At 40.9% G+C, this 21,272-nt stretch overlaps 1 protein-coding gene and 1 long non-coding RNA gene across 2 annotated transcripts in view; one reads left to right on the forward strand and one right to left on the reverse strand.

Annotated features, from left to right (window-relative positions):
- Positions 1-4,210, reverse strand: part of socs5b (suppressor of cytokine signaling 5b) — a 39,918-nt gene extending 35,708 nt beyond the window's left edge. Inside the window, exon 1 of the mRNA XM_029753096.1 lies at positions 3,620-4,210. The gene's annotated coding sequence lies outside the window, so the exon portion shown is untranslated. The remainder of the gene's footprint in view (positions 1-3,619) is intronic.
- A 2,789-nt stretch (positions 4,211-6,999) lies between these two features.
- On the forward strand, positions 7,000-9,353 carry LOC115193943 (uncharacterized). The gene is made up of 2 exons (XR_003878264.1): positions 7,000-7,171; positions 8,484-9,353. It is a non-coding gene; the product is annotated as an uncharacterized LOC115193943 (long non-coding RNA).
- The last annotated feature ends 11,919 nt before the right edge of the window (positions 9,354-21,272 follow it).

Genomic DNA, 21,272 nt, shown 5'->3' on the forward strand with positions numbered 1-21,272 from the left:
GCACCGCATTTGTCATCTGCCTTCTTGGTCCTAGCATCGGCTGTAGCTGAGCTTCAAACATTAACAAAGAGTTGGATTTAGCTTTGAATCCTCTTCGCTATATTCCGGTTGAAACATGTATGGTTGAATGTCACTATGTAGCTAATAGAAGCTCCATCGTCAAATTCGTGTTGATGAGAGGAATTACTTGAAGCCATTACGTCTGGTCAGTTCTTTCAGTTTTGCCCAAAGGATTGTTGTTAGTTTCCACCTTTGTAAAAAAATAAAAATAAAGTCTGCCTTGGGGGAGAGATGGGGGCCAGAGTACAAAGCACCGCCCAACATAAGTTGTAGTCTTTCATAGACAGGAAAAATGTGTGACCTGCTTGTATACTTACTAATGAATCCGCAAATAGGAACATCGCTGAATGACGTCTGATGGCAAACAAGAACAACCATATTCACATACACAAAAACGTATATATAAAATGGGCAAGATATTGCACAATCCAGGTGTGGAAATCTCTTATGAGACTTACCCTAAAGACTCACAGCCGTAATCACCACCAAAGATTATTCTACAAAGTATTGACACAGGAGTGTGAATTTAAACATGTTTTCACTTTGTCATTATGGGCTATTGTGTGTAGATGGATAAAATGTATTTTTTTCCTTTACCCATTTTGAATTCAAGCTGTAACAACACAATGTGGAATAAGTCAAGGTGTACGAATACTTTCTAAAGGCACTGTATATGTACAGTACATAGCTACCCCTGCACATCGATTCGTACTGGTACTCCCTGTATATAGCAATGATATTTTCTACTCCCTATATAAAGTCATCTTTTTTTTACTCTTTATTCCCTGTGTCACTATTTCTATAATTTTTTTGTTTTATCTTTAACTCTGCATTGTTCGAAAAGGACCCGTAAGTAAGCATTTCACTGTTAGTATACACCTGTTGTCTATGAAGTGTGTAACAAATATGTGTGTGCTGCCAGTTGTGGGCTGGATTGAAACAAACCCAACCTTCATTTAAGTTGTGATGCAGTCACGATCACAAGTATCACAAAACTCTTATGGACGAGATTGACTATGACCAAAATTATCCTATTTACACTTAGTGGTCAATTTAGACAGTAGAATAAATGTTTCTGACTCATATCGACACAACCAGGGTGGGAAATTAACTTAACACAGTGGCTGGTGGATGCCCAAATTTTACCAGCCACTAAAATGTTTTACCAGCACCCTCACAAAAACAACTGAGGATAAAATGACAGAAAACACATGCACGCTTTGTAATGTTAAAACAATAATATATGCCATTTAGCAGATGCTTTTATCCAAAGCGAGTAACAGTCACACATGCATATATTTTTGCATATGGGTGGCTCCGGGAATCGGACCATACAGGACATTTATTGAATGGTTTTGAAATTGATTGAAAGTGATTTCAAAGAACAACACAGAACATGGACAGACAGTGAATATCAGAGTGTGTTCTATACCTGTTCCAGCAGGCAAGGTCTACATCTTTCTCTCTTGTTTGAACCTATGCTGTACCCCACCCCACTTTCACCACTGTAGCATTGAGATTCTCTCTTCCAGAGCTGACACAAACACATTTGGTGGGGAAAAAACTACTCCCAAATGCTCTGTGATGACCACCTGCCAATGTCTCTGGTAAGAATAGCCATTCTGACAGCCAATACCAACATCTACCAGCATTTGGCTGGTAATTTCCCACCCTGGATGCCACATAGGCTGTTTTCTAATTTGTTTTTTTAGTGGCAGCTGATCTTTAAAGATGTGACAATAAAACATGCTTTATTTAATTTTTAAAGGCACCCTATCTGACCACCTTGTCCTGAACACAGGCGTCCCACAAGGTTGTGTCATGTCACCTCTCCTGTTCTCCATATACACTAATGAAATGGCATGCAACAACCTCATCAAATATGCGGATGACATGGCTCTGGTTGCTTGCTTGGAGGGCAAGTCTAGCTCGGAGGGCAAGTCTAGCTCAAGCTACTCCCAGTTAATTGACTGCCTTGTGAAGGGGATTGACAATAGCTTCCTTGACCTCAATGTCACCAAGACTAAAGAACTGTGGCTTGGAGGGTAAGCTGGGGAACAACGTAAGTCCCTCTTTCGAGCACGTCACCATGAAAGGCTGGGACGTGGAACAAGTCACATTTTAAATACTCTGGGACAATTTAAGACCACATACTTATCTTCCAGGAAAACAATTACCTCACTAACAAAAAGGCAACTCAGTGTCTCTTCCTACTTAGGAAGCTAATAAGTTAAAGCAAGCAAACACACACTGATCATGGTGTACACCTGACAGTGTTCTCATTTTCAACATCTCTTCCTGGTATTGGACTTTCTCAGTCAGGAACAGGAGTAAACTAGCACAATTTGTCAATCAGGCCAGCAAAACTGTTGGCAGGAAAGAGCCACAACTCCAAGAAGTGTACAGAGAACATCACAAGGAAAGCCCTCCAGGTCTTCGACAACACCCACCGCACGCATCCTTCCAAATGCAGTGACAATCCTAAATATAGACTGATGGACTGACATGTACATGTTTAGTGTGTGTAATGTGTATGTTTAATGTCTGCTTTTACCCTTTTACTGTAAGCCAGATCACCTAAGACACATTTCCATTCTGTGCAAACTTAACAGACAATCAAGTTCTCTTATCTTAAATAATATGCCTCCATAGCCTTGGGATAGGCTAGCCCTTCAATAAATCAGACGTTTCAGGTTACTGCATGACAATGACAACGGTGGAAGACATACTGGGACACAGATATGGACACAATTACAGTAAGCTACTTTCTTGGACTCATTATTGTGACATAAACATGAAGTGAAACACTTCATAATAGCATTAATTAGGATATGGTGCTTGCACAGAACGACATCATCTATAACGTTATTATAATTTGGACCATTCACCGCATTGGTAAGGTAGGCTATAGCGTAACAACCTAACGTTAGCCTAATTTACAACATTATAATTGTTGAATATTTTCTAGGTTGTGAGATTAGTATTTGACATGCTAATATTTAGGCAATCATAAACTAATAGTTTAGCATTGCATGCGAGATAGATGAGATAGGGACATTTAAACCGATGTAGCAGTGCCAAATCGAGGCCTATCATCGGTCAGACAGCACTGGTTAACTGTTTAACTATCTACAGTAGCTAGTTAGCTACTGCTACCACTGGACGTTGACAATAGTTGGCATTACATCATGACCTGGCTGTCAGTAAGGATCTGTCTAATGCGATATGTTTTTGACATGATGTAGGAGTTGTGATAATATACCTCGGTGGTATGGTAACATTATGCAACAAAAAAAAAACTTCACCGACAGATCACCACCTTCCCCCAAAAAAATGGCTGCATTTCGCAAATAACGGTGTCTAGCTAACGTCAACTAGCTGGATGCTAACGTGAGCTTCAACATCGAGTTGGTCTGCTAGCTAATTAGCTAGCTAGGATGAACAAATCTGTTACCAAATTACACAGACAGACATATACAATACAGTTATTTTGCGACATAAAGTAGCTAAATGACATGTATTCCGTAATTAATCATGGTTATTAATATTCTCAACTTACCCTTTTGTCTTTTATAAACACTACTCAACAGTTCTCTTTGTCTGCAAAAAATGGCTATCAAGATAAGTCAGGCACATATCCCCCTTGAGCTCCACGGTGTCGAACGAAACACAAGAACGTACGCGGGCGCTTTTCAATGTCATTCTGAATGGTCTTTCTTATACATAAGACAATGTATATGTTAATTAAAAACTCTAAAATTATACATAAAAGTCAGAAACCCTGTTCTGTCTCTTGGCCGACACTTCTCCTCGGCCGTGGTGGTCGTTCCTGTTCCTGACAGCCAATGCGGTCGCTAAGCAAAGCCGAGAAAAGAAGGGGCGTTCAGTGTTGATTGCAGGCGGGTAGAGAATGGCAACATAGAACTCCAATGGGGGAAGCAGGACGAGAGCGAGCTTCTGATGGTGGATACTGCAGGGAAAGTCCATGCCTGTGGCCCAGCATGACAGGCACTGCATCTCGCCAATGACAGCAGAGTAGAAAATCAAGTAGTGGCCTGTTGGCATTTACTTGGAAACGTGGAGAGGCTGCTGTGAGCCCCGGGTGGCTCGGTTGATTCGTGTCAATTTGCTCGAGACAAACAGCAGGTTATATTGGAGGGGCCTGGGTCGAAGAAGTTCCTCATGATCATTTCAGCAGCTAATGAGAGACTGGGCTGCTCTCTGCCTTAAAGGTTATTATGTTGGGATAGTTCCACCTGCCAAATCCTGAATTATTTAATTTACTTTGTACCAATGCATTCAACAATGGGCTATGCTATTTAAATTTGATTTGATTGATGTAGGCCTCTAGAAATTCTATATTCTTACATCCTATATTACTAGTGACCCTTTTCACTTGGCTGTGCAATTGTGCGATCTGTACATTATACCTACTCACCTCAATCAAATCCTATTTTGGCGGCAGATAAAACCATGATTTGTTCAAACAGTAAAGTGCATTCTCCTCATGATTCCTGTAATGAAAGTGTCTGCCCAGCCGCTGTGCCTGTTTTACAGTTTTACAATCAATATAATTTTGGTCATGTAGTGTATGTGGACACCTGCTCATCGAACATCTCATTCCAAAATCATGGGCATTAATATGGAGTTGGTCCCCCCCCCTCCCAAAAACCTTCTCATTAATTAGAAAGTAGCGTATACCTTATGGAGGACCAAATCTGCCGTAATTAGAAATGAATAAATAAATGCACATAAATAGATGAATACATGAATAAATAAATGCATGTACATATAGATAAATAAATGCACACATAAATAGATAAATAATTAGTCCCACCTTCTTTCATTTTATTCATTTATATATTTACATATGTATTTCTTCCTCCAACATTATAATGAAGGGGTGTCAAGCAAACGTATGGGAGGTATCTAACGCAACATTGGATGACTGTTGCCCCGGCACGATGCTCGATTGCATTTGCCTGGGCTGCGTTCAGGATGACACAATGGTGTTTAAGGCCATGTTTCACATTAGCACCCCCCCCCCCCCCAAACAATAATGATTAGCGCATATAGCTATGTATCAATATGATATGTCACCTTTTTGGGGGGGTTGGAGATAAAATCTATTTATATGCTGCTCTGCCGCACACACACAATTAAACAGACAAAAATAACAAATGGAACATTGTCCTTGCTTGACGTAGAAACGGGTGAACAGTTTTGGAACACAAACATTAACTGCCTGGCTCTGTTATGAGTGGGTTCCTTTTGACAATACGACACCGGACTACAGCCATATATAGTAGATTTGAATTTATAAATCGACCGGGATTGCCCAGAAAATCACGGTATGCTAAAGTTATTGAGTGAGTATCAAGCAGGCTAGCTTGGCTACAACTTATAAAGTCAAGTTGGCTAGCTACAGTAGCTAGCTAGCTAGCCACATTTTACAGCCAGACCTTGACCCTTACAAAAATGAATTTGTTCTCACAAATTTCACACAAGTTTATGGCAAAATAGCTGCAAACTAAATTCTGTGCCACAAAATGTTTCCAGAACTTTGCAAATGTTAGCCACTAGTAGTGAATCTGTGGCAACAATATTTATTGCCACTAGTGGCAAACAGTTTACCAGAAGCCGTTTCTGGTGAATACATGAGTTCCAAGACCAGCAACCGTGTGCAGCTCATCCAGGATGGCACATCAATGCGAGCTGTGGCAAGAAGGTTTGCTGTGTCTGTCAGCGTAGTGTCCAGAGCATGGAGGCGCTACCAGGAGACAGGCCAGTACATCAGGAGACGTGGAGGAGGCCGTAGGAGGGCAACAACCCAGCAGCAGGACCGCTACCTCCGCCTTTGTGCAAGGAGGAGCAGGAGGAGCACTGCCAGAGCCCTGCAAAATGACCTCCAGCAGGCCACAAATGTGCATGTGTCTGCTCAAACGGTCAGAAACAGACTCCATGAGGGTGGTATGAGGGCCCGACGTCCACAGGTGGGGGTTGTGCTTACAGCCCAACACCGTGCAGGACGTTTGGCATTTGCCAGAGAACACCAAGATTGGCAAATTCGCCACTGGCGCCCTGTGCTCTTCACAGATGAAAGCAGGTTCACACTGAGCACGTGACAGACGTGACAGAGTCTGGAGACGCCGTGGAGAACATTCTGCTGCCTGCAACATCCTCCAGCATGACCGGTTTGGCGGTGGGTCAGTCATGGTGTGGGGTGGCATTTCTTTGGGGGGCCGCACAGCCCTCCATGTGCTCGCCAGAGGTAGCCTGACTGCCATTAGGTACCGAGATGAGATCCTCAGACCCCTTGTGTGACCATATGCTGGTGCGGTTGGCCCTGAGTTCCTCCTAATGCAAGACAATGCTAGACCTCATGTGGCTGGAGTGTGTCAGCAGTTCCTGCAAGAGGAAGGCATTGATGCTATGGACTGGCCCGCCCGTTCCCCAGACCTGAATCCAATTGAGCACATCTGGGACATCATGTCTCGCTCCATCCACCAACGCCACGTTGCACCACAGACTGTCCAGGAGTTGGCGGATGCTTTAGTCCAGGTCTGGGAGGAGATCCCTCAGGAGACCATCTGCCACCTCATCAGGAGCATGCCCAGGCGTTGTAGGGAGGTCATACAGGCACGTGGAGGCCACACACACTACTGAGCCTCATTTTGACTTGTTTTAAGGACATTACATCAAAGTTGGATCAGCCTGTAGTGTGGTTTTCCACTTTAATTTTGAGCGTGACTCCAAATCCAGACCTCCATGGGTTGATAAATTGAATTTCCATTGATTATTTCTGTGTGATTTTGTTGTTAGCACATTCAACTATGTAAAGAAAAAAGTATTTAATAAGATTATTTAATTCATTCAGATCTAAGATGTGTTGTTTAAGTGTTCCCTTTATTTTTTTGAGCAGTGTATATGAGCTGACTTGACATCAAAGCCAAGCTTCACTTTTGCAGTTGGATACCCTTACCCTACCCGTGGCGTTGGAAGAGGCTGTATTGGGGGAGGATGCATAAACACCATAGAAAGATGTTTGTGGTGCAATCAGTCATCATTTTTTTGAGTGATAAATGAGTGTATCATCTTCAAGCTTGATAAGGTAAGCAAATACATGTATTATTCTCATATGTAGCCCATACATTCATTGTTTGTAAAAAAATTACACTAAAATATTACACAAAAATATAAGTTGTTCTTAATGTTTCGTACACTGTATATTATGGCATCACGTCTCATCTCACTAACAATTGCTAAGGTGACAAGCAAATTCCGCTATTGTGGCTGGCTTCACATATTTACATTATTCAACGTAAAGTGTTAGTTTCATGAGCTGAAATAAAAGATCCCAGAAATGTTCTATACACACAAAAAGCTTATTTCTCTGCAATTTTGTGCACACATTTGTTTACATTTCTCCTTTGCCAAGATAATCCATCCACCTCACAGGTGTGGCATATCAAGAAGCTGATTAAACAGCATGACCATTACACAGGTGCACCTTGTGCTGGGGACAATAAAAGGCCACTCTAAAGCGTGCAATTGGCATGTTGGAGGGATGTCTACCAGAGCTGTTGCCAGAGAATGTAATGTTAATTTCTCTACCATAAGCCGTCATTTCAGAGATAGCTTCCGTCCTCCTCTGGGTACATTGACTTCAATACAGAACCTATGAGGCTCATGGTTCTCACCCCCTTCATAGACTTACACAGTAATTATGACAACTTCCAGAGGACGTCCTCCAGCCTATCAGAGCTCTTGCAGCATGAACTGACATTTTGTCTACCCAATCAAAGGATCAGATAATGAATCTAGTACTGAAAGCATAAACTACAGCTAGCTAGCACTGCAGTGTATAAAATGTGGTGAGTAGTTGACTTCGAGAAAGAGACAATATTTTAACAGTTTCAAACAAATGAATTTCTTCCAAAATGAAGGAGACGCTTATAAACCCAGGGTCGTTACATTATGTTGTTTTTCTTCCACCCACGCCGTATACACCTGAGTTAGGAAGAAGAGACAACTAGTATACAACTGTCTCTTAATGATGAAGTCCCAAGTCTAGATTGAATGTCATTAGTTTGAGTCAATTATGTTGAGGCTAGGCTGTGGCTCGCAAGGAACGGTTGGCCACACATTTAAAAGTAGATTTAGTAGGCCTAAATCCCAGTTTATGCTAGCTACATCATTTGTTTATATTGCATTAATTCAAGGCATAAACATTGTCTCCTTCCTGAATAATATATAAAATGGCAGTTTCAGTGAGAAGCATAGCAACATTAAGGAAACTCAAACAGCTGATCCAATTTTTCCAAAGCCAAACCCGTTAGCCACTGAGTTTACCGTTTTAAAATGCCAAAATATAAAATATTTTCAGTATCCAAATTTTGTTTTGTGTTTTCTGATTGTTTCAGTGCATGCATTCTACAAGCTTTGGACGAAGAACTTCCACTGGGCCGCCATCTCCAAAGTTCACTCAAAAAGGCAATAGTTCTGAACTTTGTTTGCTTTTGTTTTAATTATTTACATATTGTTAATTATCTTAAACTTCCATTGGTTGAAATCTATTGCTCAGTTATCACTTGGCTCATGTAAACTATGTTTTTGCCCCATTAAACATCCAAAGGCCAACATTCCCATAGTGTTCACATTTCTCTCATGTAAATGTTGTATATACATAATTTTTTTTATAAACAATTTGGGAAATATCCAGTCCTTGCTCTTTTCTTCATTAGCATGCTGATGATTATTAAGTTGAATTGGATTTATTTGTATCTGTTAAGACATTGAATAATTTTCACTGTGAGAAGAAAGTTCATTTAAAGTTATGTGATTTGGTTTATGTAGATACATTTCAATGTTGTTAAAACACAGTAACCAAAAACCAGATCTAATTTTCTGCAAAAAGTAGAATGTTCGCTTCAAGTTCCCAGAATTGTTTGCCAGAAGTTCACATGTTGCCGCAACAGTTTGCCACATAACTAATTTGCATGTGAAAATATGAGCTTGCAGCAAATTGGCCAAAGGTTTGTCACAACTGTTTGCCAGAAGCCTGTTTTTGCAGGAAGGGCAGTTTTACACGTACAGTAGCTAGCAAGATAATTAACCATTATCTAGCTTGCTACAGTAGCTAAATATCTGTCAGATGTAAAACAAGCAGAACCGTGTCATGTGTCAGAAGAAATGCATGTTAGCTATCTTATGTTAGCTGGATAACTTATTAAGCAATAGAGTGGATACTTAATGAATAGGATTGACAATAAACTAATTCTGAACATCATCCATCTTTGAAGCAGTTTGTTGAGACCTTATTTTGCAACCAATCACAGGCATCTAAGCTAGCAGCTAGCTAACTACAGTCAAAAAGGAGAAGCATGATGTCATGATTGAATAAATCACCTATGTGAAGCTAGCCACAATTCAGATTAGCCACAATAGTGGAATTTTCTTTTGACCTTAACAATTGTTCGTGAGATGAGACGCGGTGCCATAATATACAGTGTACAAAACATTAACACCTTGCTAATATTAAGTTGTGCACCCCTTTGGGTATGGCCAAATGCAATAAAGTTTTGTATAAACTAATTTTCATTTAGTTAATTACAACAAAAATTACTTTCATAGCATGTTTCACATTGGTCTTCACACTAAATGTTACAGTAACTTAAAGACAACACTTAGCTTATGATTAAAAAGGTCTAAAGTCAATGCAAGTCTTGTGGCTTGCGTGAATACATTTTTATTCATGTTATGTGTCAACTAAAATATATCCTAGACAAAATTGAAGAATGGGACAAGTAGACACATTTAATATAAGTCAGTGATTGTAGCAGTTTGTATGAATTTGAATGGTTACATACAAGACATGTTGACAGAATTGCTGCAAGAGAGAGAGAGACTTGCTCTACTCCCAGGTAAGGCCCTTGCTTCCAGTACCACTGAAAGCCACAGTATTCAGTCAGGCAACTTGAAGATGAGATGACAATGTATTATGTACCACTAAAGCCATGATAACATTTACTGCACATGTTGCTGAACAATTCAACTCTTTTTTTTGTTAGTGTCATCGATATATGGAAATTCATAAGCATTGACTAATACCTCTAGGGCAGGGGTAGGCAACCCTGGTCTTTGAGTGCCCAGGCACTACATGTTTTTGATTTAACCGACCTGGAAGACCAGGTGTGTTGAATTTAGGCGTTGGTCAGGGCTGTGTTCAGTACATAAAAATGTGAGAGAACGTTAAATTGAACGGAAGTGGTGCTGTACTAAACAACCAGTTGAAAAACGGGTAAGGGTTAGGTTGTGGGTTTAAAATGCACCTCTGCCCTTCAAATACGCCACTTGTTGCTTCAAGCCACACCCCGGCACACCCACTGAATGGAGCAAACATTGTCTATTCAAAAAAAGTTTTGGGAAAACATGTCGTTCAGTACAAACCCATTCTGCAACGTAGCAAACGTTCAAGCGAACTGAAAACACCCCCTGTTTTAGAGCCTAGTTGGAACAAAATCCTGCAGGACTCCAGCAACAGGGTTGTCCACCACAGGACCTTAGAACAGGGGTAAAGCGACTGCTGTGCGATGTATGGGGCAACAGTTTTCTTCCAGGGCCCATATTTACAAAGCGTCTCAGAGTAAGGATAGTGATCAAGGATAACCTCCCCCTTGTCAATGCAATTGTACTCTGTGTGAAAGCCACAGTATTACTTGTTACTTTTATTTCTTATTTGTACTGCACTGTTGGTTAGGGGCTCGTAAGTAAGCATTTCACTAAGGTCTACACCTGTTGTATTCTGCGCAGTGACTAATACAATTTGATTTGATTTTGAAGGCATAGCTTATCCTTAAATCAGTACTCCTCAGATTCTTTGTGAATATGGGCCCTGGCCTGTCAGCATTCTGGCTTGTCAATAATGCCACTCCACCTGAAATGCAATAAAAACATGAAGAATTAGCTAACATGTCAGTAATTTAGCTAACTAGCTAATGGAACATGTAAATGTGCACAAGCCTAATTAATGAGCCAAATTATATGAAAACAGCCTATTTGCAGTGAAATTAGGAGGGACATTTTTCTTGCCAACTTTCAGTCACCAATACATCAAACAGGCAGGTGAACAAAGTAGTTTGACAAAAACTGTTGAAAGGTCAGTAACTAGCTAATATTTTTTTATACAGTCCATTTAGCCAGCTGAAGTGAACTCTGATGGTGGGAGCTTTACCCCAACATTTTCAAGATAGCTGGCAACTCAATGGCATTTTCTTTATCAATCAGATGAATAGCTAGCAAATATATTAATTCACCTATATATGTGTCCCTTGTAGCAGCAAGCTAACCCAAGTTTTCGATGCATGCCTCCACACGGGAAACCGGGTAATCTGGAGAGCCGTTGTTCCCAGCAGCTGCCAGCAATGCCAGAGTAACCTATGTGAAGCTAGCCACAATAACGTTTAGCCACAATAGTGGAATTTGCGGTTCGACTTCAAAATAAAAGTTCTTCATTAAAACTGATGCAAACGGATACAAATAGTGTAATCATGGTCTATTTCGATTAGATAATGCTTAACCTGTTTGGAATGTTTTTATATAAATTCAACAAAAGACAATAATTTGTTAATTTGGCAAAAAATTACAAATCAGTTGAAATCGCACTGTGGATGTATTTGGTATATTATTTGGATTCCCATTAGCTGTTGCAAAAGCAGCAGCTACTCTTCCTGGGGTCCACACAAAACATGAAACATGATAAAATACAGAACATCAATTGACAAGAACAGCTCAAGGACAGAACTACATAAAAAAAAACTAAAGGCACACAGCCTACATATCAATGCATACACACAAAGTATCATGGTCAAATAGTGGAGAGTTGTTGTGCCGTGAGGTGTTGCTTTATCTGTTTTTTGAAACCAGGTTAGCTGTTTATTTGAGCAATATGAGATGGAAGGAAGTTCCATGCAATAAGGGCTCTATATAATACTGTACACTTTCTTGAATTTGTTCTGGATTTAGGGCTGTGAAAAGACCCCTGGTGGCATGCCTGGTGGGGTAAGTCTGTGTGTCAGAGCTGTGTGTAAGTTGACTATGCAAACAATTTGGGATTTCCAACACAATGTTTCTTAGAAAAAGAAGAAGTGATGCAGTCAGTCTCTCCTCAACTTGTAGCCAAGAGAGACTGGCATGCATAGTATTTATCAGCCCTCTGATTCCAATGAGGAGCAAAACATGCCACTCTGTTCTGGGCCAGCTGCAGCTTAACTAGGTATTTCCTTGCAGCACTGGACCACATGACTGGACACTAATCACGATTAGACAAAACTAGAGCCTGCAGAACTTGCTTTTTGGAGTGTGGTGTCAAAAAGCAGAACATATCACGGACAGACCTCTCCCCATCTTTACAACCATTGAATCTATATGTTTTGACCATGACAGTTTACAAGGTAAGGTAACGAACGGCAAGTAATTTAGTTTTATGAACTTGTTCAAAAGCCACACCATTCATTACCAGATTCAGCTGAGGTCTAGAACTTAAGGAATGATTTGTATCAAATACAATGCTCTTAGTTTTAGAGATGTTCAGGACCAGTTTATTACTGGCCACCCATTCCAAAACAGACTGCTACTCTTTGTTAAGGGTTTCAGTGACTTCATTAGCTGTGGTTGCTGATGCGTATATGGTTGAATCATCAGCATACATGGACACACATGCTTTGTTTAATGCCAGTGGCAGGTCATTTGTAAAAATAGAAAAGAGTAGAGGGCCTAGAGAGCAGCCCTGCGGTACACAACACTTTACATGTTTGAAATTAGAGAAGCTTCCATTAAAGAAAACCCTTTGAGTTCTATTAGATAGATAGCTCTGAATCCACAATATGGTAGAGGTTGACAAGCCATAACACATTTGTTTTTTCAACAACAGGTTATGGTCAATAATGTCAAAGGCTGCACTGAAATCTAACAGTACCGCTGACACAATCTTCTTATTATCAATTTCTTTCAAGCAATCATCAGTCATTTGTGTCCATGCAGTACATGTTGAGTGCCCTTCTCTATAAGCATGCTGAAAGTCTGTTGTTCATTTGTTTACAGAGAAATAGCATTGTATTTGGTCAAACACAATTTTTTTCCAACAGTTTGCTAAGAGCTGGCAACAAGCTTATAGCTCTGCTGTTTGAACCAGTAAAAGCCGCTTTACCACTCTTGGGTAGCGGAATTACTTTTTCTTCCCTTCAGGCTTGAGGACAAAGACTTTCCTCTTGGCTCAGATTCAAAATATGACAGATAGGAGTGGCTATAGAGTCAGCTACCATCCTCAGTAGCTTTCCATCTAAGCTGCCAATGTCATTATTGATCAATAACAATAATTTCCCACCTCTCCCAAAATAACTTTACAAAATTCAAACTTGCAATGTTTTTCTTTCATTATTAGTTTTTTTTATGCACGAATACAATTGCTCACTGTTTGTTGGCATTTCCTGCCATAGTTTGCCCACTTTGCCAATGAAGTAATCATTAAAATAATTGGCAACATCAAATGGTTTTGTGATGTCATCTGATTTGATTAAAGATGGAGTTGAATTTGTCTTTCTGCACATCATTTCATTTATAGTAGTACGTTTTTTTCCATCATTGATCTTTGCTTCATAATACAGTTTCTTCTTATTTTTGTTGAGTTTAGTCATATCATTTTTCAATTTGCAGTAAGTAAGCCAGTCAGATGTGCAGCCAGACTTATTAGCCACTCCGTTTGCCCCATGTCTTTCAACCATACAGTTTTTCAATTCCTCATCAATTCATGGAGCCTTAACAGTTCTAACAGTCAGTCTTAACAGGTGCATTTTTATCAATCATTTGAAGAAGCAATTTCATAAATTCATCAAGTGCAGCATCTGGATGCTCCTCATTAATCACATCAGACCAACAAATATTTTTTTTACATTAGCCACATAAGAGTCACAGCAAAATCTTTTGTTTAATCTCCAATACAATATTTTGGCCCCAGCTGTTGGAACTTTGGCTTTCCTGGATATAGCCACTATATTGTGATCACTGCAGCCAATGGGTACGGATACATCCAATGGGTACATTTATGCAGCATTGAAGGTCCAGAAATCCAAGATGGTAGCCAATCAGTCTGTCCGTTTGAATGTGTGATCCTTGAGATCAGAGTTTTAAATGTTTTAATGACCCTGATCCTGTTTACAGAAGCAAATAATTTATGTGAAGGTGGATGCTGTATATAACAACTATTATTTTTAGATCTCAGTCTCTATTTTACTTCGGATTTCGGATTGAGAAGGCCTTTATTTTTTTCTACGCCTTTCTCGAGTTGGAGCTCTCCGAGTTAGGAGAGTCTGTCTGCGCGCAAGGCCTGCTACGCGAGCGCAGATGCGCACTGAAGGCTAGGAGCGGAGAAGCGGTTATCGGAGTGGAAAATGGGCTGTGGGAAAATCTACGTTCTACACAACGTTTACTGGTCGTTGCACACATGTGCTGAAATACCTTTAAAAACTGTCCTTAAGTATCTGTTACTGTGCCTGCTCTTTACTCAATGCCACCCTGTATTAAATAGGCTGAATGATCAATGGGGGAGTGAATTATCTTCGCCTTATGCCATACAGTTTGCAAACACTCCGAGACCATCATGTCAACACCACCAGGGACTTGGTCTCTCTCTGCAATTACATTTGTACCACTCTCAAACGCAACTGGACCTACACTTGATAGCATACTTCCAAAATCTCAAACTATTGAATATCTTTTTTTCTGTGTCGAAAGACTCAGATCGTTTTATTGACAATGGTGCTGGCTCCACCAAGTCCTCACGCATTGGGCAACTGAGATATATTGTTATGCTTTTATTGTTGATCTCTGGTAATGTGCGACCAAACTCTGGGCCGGTAGATACCATGCAATCTCTACCTACTCCCTAGGATTTTAGAAACAGAGCATGTCCTCTTGCATGTTAATGTCAGAAGTCTATTTCCAAAAATAGATATGATTAGAATATGGGCCAAAACGACAAAATGCAGACGTAATGGTTTTATTAGAAACTTGGCTAAAGAAATCTGTGTCAAATAACTCGATTTCTATTGATGAGTACACGGTTTTTAGAACGGATCGAAGGAGGGGTTGCAATTCATGTGAAATCCGAGTTTAACACCTCTGAAATTCTCTCGATTACCAAAGCCAAACATTTTGAATTGCTTGCGGTTAAAGTGAACGTAATATAAGGACTTACACGTCACTGTAGTCGGCTGCTACATACAGACCGGCTTCGGGAGACGCACTAACCTCTCTTTCTGATGTCCTGCACAAGCTAAATGACTCTGAATTCATTATTTTAGGAGATTTGAACGGGGACATGCATACATACTGTATCGGACTCTTTTAAAGAACTGTGTGACTCTGAATCTCGCTCAATTAATTCATGCGCCTACAAGACCGAATCCCAGAGCACCTAACAAATCAACGCTATTGGACATTATTCTAACGAATACCCCTCACAAATACACACAGACTGGGATGGATATTCTGGAATGATGTCAGTGATCACTGTGCAATTGCTTGTGTTAGAAATACAAAAATGACCAAAGCCAAACCCAATTATCTTTTTTTAAATACATTTTAGACAGTTACATGATCTGTACCATAAAATTGACAGAGTAAGTCTGATTCCCAATGTTGACACTGCCTGGGACTATTTTTTATGAAATTTGTGTCGATTTGTGTTGATCATGCACTTTGAATAAATTTAGAATCGGTGGAAGGGACAATCCCTGGTTTTCAGAATACTCTGCAGAATTAATTGTAAAGATAAATATATCTTGGCCTCAAGCTAGAGCGCTAAGAAACAAATGCACAGGATTGATCAGGAAGTTCAAATCGGATGACTATTTAAATGCAGTCACAGAGAACCGAAACAACCCTACCAAGTTCTGGAAGCTAATCAAATCAGTATCAGGTTCTAATCTATCCTCTGGCCTTCCTGACCATTTAATGATGGATTCTAATGAGTCAGTCAAGAACAAATTCTTATTTACAATGACAGCCTATGAACAGTGGGATAACTGCCTTGTTCAGGGGCAGAAAGACAGATTTTTACCTTGTCAGTTTGGGGATTCAATCTAGCAATCTTTCTGTTACTGGCCCAATGCTCTAACCACTAGGCTACCTGCTGCCCTAACAAGCACTTTTTTTAACAAGCACTTCATATCTGCTGGTTCAGTTTTTGATAATGGTGGGGCCCAGGCCTCTAATGTAAGCTCTGTTACAGTCAACTATGATATAGGCTCTCATGTGAACCATTTTAACTTTGAGCCTGTTTCTTATACTGAGGTCTATAAAGCACTGAAGGCTATAGACACTAAAAAGTCTGCAGGTCCAGACAACCTGGACCACCTACCTCTTAAAGATAGCAGCTGGTATTATTACGAACCTGCGACTCACATTTTCAACTTGAGTCTCTTGACCAATTCCATACCCAGCATTTGGAAATCAGCTTATGTCCCCCACTGCTAAAGGGTGGAGATGCATCAATCTATTGGGTATTTGTTTTGCAAACTCTACCATCACATGTGCGCTACAGATCCTATTAATCTGATTCTATGGGTGTGCACTTGAATTCAAAATGATTTGACTTTTCGCAGACCTCAAATTTTCTCCTGATGTGGTTTAAGCATTGTTGTGGATGTAGAACATCCAATGTTGTTGTTTTTCTACCAAAAAAGTGTGAGGGGAAAAAAACTAAATAGAATTTATAGGGCCCTAGAGTTCCCATTTCTCAGGTGGTGAGTTAGTGCACAAAATGATTAAGTTAAATTCATCTCTATAGAACCCCAAAAAATCTGGAGGCCTTTTTTGATGGTAAAGTATAACAATAGTAGCCTAATTGTCAACCCAAAATTCATGACAGTCACATAATTAGGTTGCATATTACAATATCTTGCCATCCTGCTTGGACATGTTGGATGTAACTTAATTATTGAATACCATCTCAATATTCTAAATTACACTTCTTATTAAGCATTGGGAATTACTTTATATGTATAATATTTTGGGGTGTGACCAAATCGTGGGCTCAGTGCCAACAGGGGAACTGGTTAGTCTGGGGGCCTGCTGATTTGAATAGACTACTAATATGAAATCACATTGTCCACTCAATCAATTAGTTTTTTTTCTTCAGTTTAACTGTTGGCATTGAGATGTAGTAAAGCTGTAATGAGACGTAATAAGACCTATGTTGAGAATTCCCACTGTGTGTCCTGGTGGGCCCTCGCACTCCATCACACATGTCCACTTGGAGAGAGACTAAGAAGGCACTGACCTGAGCAGGCAAAAGGACTGCCAACCTGACCTATAGCAACCAACCAGTGGCCTGGAGAGGTCATGCTAGTTTGAGGAGCAAGTTTATGGCCCGCTAGTCTCTCATTACCATCTCACTCCACCCATCCCCCGAAGGTGCCAGAGAGACTACAGACAAGCGGGTCACAGGTGTAAGTGAATCCCAAACCAGCTCAACTGGAGAACCGCTACTTGTGGAACCTTCAATAATATATTAATTTCGAAACCATAGACTATTTTTTTCTCTCTGTGTGCAATGTTGACAACCACTTAAAATGACATCCTGTGAGAAAGGGGAGAAATGTAGGGTGGGATGAAAACATGAAGTAAGAGTGAACAGCCCCAGCTATCCCCATATGGGCATATAGTATCATTAAATCTAGCCTACACAGTACACACTAATAAATCTTATCACAATGGTCTCAGATGAGCGTTCATACCCAGCCACCTACAGGGGATGTCATCTGTTAAAGTCAGAGTATTAATGACCACGTGATGGGACACAATTGGCATGTTCGACATTGCATCCGACTTTAAAGGCGAGCCAAGACTGACTGATCTGCAAATCCCCTTGCATCATAAATAACTAGTCAATATTACTTGTAAGTCAGTCACAATTTACTCATGATGCATCAGGGTTTTGATGCTCTTGAACACGGTCACTGTGAGCAACAGGAAGTGCTGTGAGCAATGTGGTAGGAATTGCGGTCATACCTTGTCCGTAGACTGCTTACAGGGTAAGGAAACCAATATGTAATTGTACACTGCTCAAAAAAATAAAGGGAACACTTAAACAACACAATGTAACTCCAAGTCAATCACACTTCTGTGAAATCAAACTGTCCACTTAGGAAGCAACACTGATTGACAATAAATTTCACATGCTGTTGTGCAAATGGAATAGACAACAGGTGGAAATTATAGGCAATTAGCAAGACATCCCCAATAAAGGAGTGGTTCTGCAGGTGGGGACCACAGACCAGTTCTCAGTTCCTATGCTTCCTGGCTGATGTTTTGGTCACTTTTGAATGCTGGCGGTGCTTTCACTCTAGTGGTAGCATGAGACGGAGTCTACAACCCACACAAGTGGCTCAGGTAGTGCAGCTCATCCAGGATGGCACATCATTGTGAGCTGTGGCAAGAAGGTTTGCTGTGTCTGTCAGCGTAGTGTCCAGAGCATGGAGGCGGTACCAGGAGACAGGCCAGTACATCAGGAGACGTGGAGGAGGCCGTAGGAGGGCAACAACCCAGCAGCAGGACCGCTACCTCTGCCTTTGTGCAAGGAGGAGCAGGAGAAGCACTGCCAGAGCCCTGCAAAATGACCTCCAGCAGGCCACAAATGTGCATGTGTCTGCTCAAACGGTCAGAAACAGACTCAATGAGGGTGGTATGAGGGCCCGACGTCCACAGGTGGGGGTTGTGCTTACAGCCCAACATCGAGCAGGACGTTTGGCATTTGTCAGAGAACACCAAGATTAGCAAATTCACCACTGGCGCCCTGTGCTCTTCACAGATGAAAGCAGGTTCACACTGAGCACGTGACAGACGTGACAGAGTCTGGAGACGCCGTAGAGAACGTTCTGCTGCCTGCAACATCCTCCAGCATGACCGGTTTGGCGGTGGGTCAGTCATGGTGTGGGGTGGCATTTCTTTGGGGGGCCGCACAGCCCTCCATGTGCTCGCCAGAGGTAGCCTGACTGCCATTAGGTACCGAGATGAGATCCTCAGACCCCTTGTGAGACCATATGCTGGTGCGGTTGGCCCTGGGTTCCTCCTAATGCAAGACAATGCTAGACCTCATGTGGCTGGAGTGTGTCAGCAGTTCCTGCAAGAGGAAGGCATTGATGCTATGGACTGGCCCGCCCGTTCCCCAGACCTGAATCCAATTGAGCACATCTGGGACATCATGTCTCGCTCCATCCACCAACGCCACGTTGCACCACAGACTGTCCAGGAGTTGGCGGATGCTTTAGTCCAGATCTGGGAGGAGATCCCTCAGGAGACCATCCGCCACCTCATCAGGAGCATGCCCAGGCGTTGTAGGGAGGTCATACGGGCACGTGGAGGCCACACACACTACTAAGCCTCATTTTGACTTGTTTTAAGGACATTACATCAAAGTTGGATCAGCCTGTAGTGTGGTGTTCCACTTTAATTTTGAGTGTGACTCCAAATCCAGACCTCCATGGGTTGATAATATTGGATTTCCATTGATTATTTTTGTGTGATTTTGTTGTCAGCACATTCAACTATGTAAAGAAAAAAGTATTTAATAAGATTCTTTCTTTAATTCAGATCTAGGATGTGTTGTTTAAGTGTTCCCTTTATTTTTTTGAGCAGTATATAATTTGGGTAAAGCTTTGCACACTCTTGCCAACCACTTTTTTGGTTACTACATGATTTCATATGTGTTATTTTGTAGTCTTGATGTCTTCACTATTATTCTACAATGTAGAAAATAGTAAAAATAAAAACCCTTGAATGAGTAGGCGTGTCCAAACTATTGACTGGTACTGTCAGAGGAAGAACAGTCAGTGATTTGCAAGCATTCTGAGGCCTTATGCATTCTTAGTAGGCCTAATGTAAACAATCAGATAACTGCACTAGATTGACGTATTGTGCAATAAGGTACAGAAGACAATGTGATGGTGTAATAGGTGTGCGAATGAGATACTCTATTTAGAAGACCATACATTACATTATTTGAACCTCTCCAAAGCAGGCCGATGCAGAACATATCTTTCAAAGGTTTTCATGGCATGTTTGACAGAAATTGCAGTTCAACTTTGAGGTCCTAGTTACCTTTTTTTCACAAACAAGAAGGTTCTTAGATCTGTTTTACACCATTTATTTATGATTCATTTTGTGTAATTGCCAGATTTGCTTTAAAGTTTGTTGGCTAATATAGATGTCAGACCTTATTACATTTGAATTTAGATGTGCATCAAGTGCTTACAATCAAGGACCGGCACTCCTAATTGAATTTAAATGGGCACGCCGATTCTGAAAGTCCCCTCCAGTAAACCAGAATAGTTAAGACTGGTTTGGAAGTCAAGGGCTGCCACGTTAGTGATCATTCCTTTTTAGATGGGGTATGTTAGTAGCCTGACAACTCACATTAAGTTATTCTGCTGCTCTGTCGTTCGCTACATACTTTAGTCTAAGACCGCCATCATTGAAGTCATTTTTTGGTGACAGGGGCATTGTACAAAACAAAGTCTAACCAATCAGAGTATCAATGCCAGTTACTCATTTTCAAACCACTGCTTTAGCAATGTGTGTTCTGGTTCTGGCCCAACCCATCGGTTTCTGGACCAATCAGATGACCCCGAATGTGTTCACAGATCCAGACTCATTGCGGAGAAGAAACTAACGTTCATGGGTGTGGCATAGCTTTTGGCCGTAAGGAGTCTGGGTAACCAGACAAGTATGTTAGCCTGGTCCCAGCTCTGCATGTGTTATAGCCAACTCCTCTGACTATCAGTGTCATGCCACTGTACATGTAGGGACGAGTATCTTGAATGGCGTAAAGCATTGTTTGGCTACGATAAAGTTCTGTAAAGTTCTGGCTCAGCAGATTTAGTTAGATGGGAATTCAATCAAGAGTCATAACTCTCCAACTCTGATTGGAAGGGAGTTGGAAGACTTTCAACCACAAAACTAGTCTCTACACAATCATGGTATATTCTTTAAGTACTTGCATAGATAACCGTGGTTTTATATACTTGTGTTTTGGTCTGGGTTTGTGTTTGGCCATGAATATGTGAGATTGGTTTGCTTTATGGGCTCTTTTAGTCATAATGAAAAAAGGGAAATGTTGCCATCTAGAGGGGTTAAGACAAAGTGTATTAGCGATA

The sequence above is a fragment of the Salmo trutta genome, chromosome 5 (genome assembly GCF_901001165.1).
Source record: "Salmo trutta chromosome 5, fSalTru1.1, whole genome shotgun sequence".
Classification (NCBI taxonomy): domain Eukaryota; kingdom Metazoa; phylum Chordata; class Actinopteri; order Salmoniformes; family Salmonidae; genus Salmo; species Salmo trutta.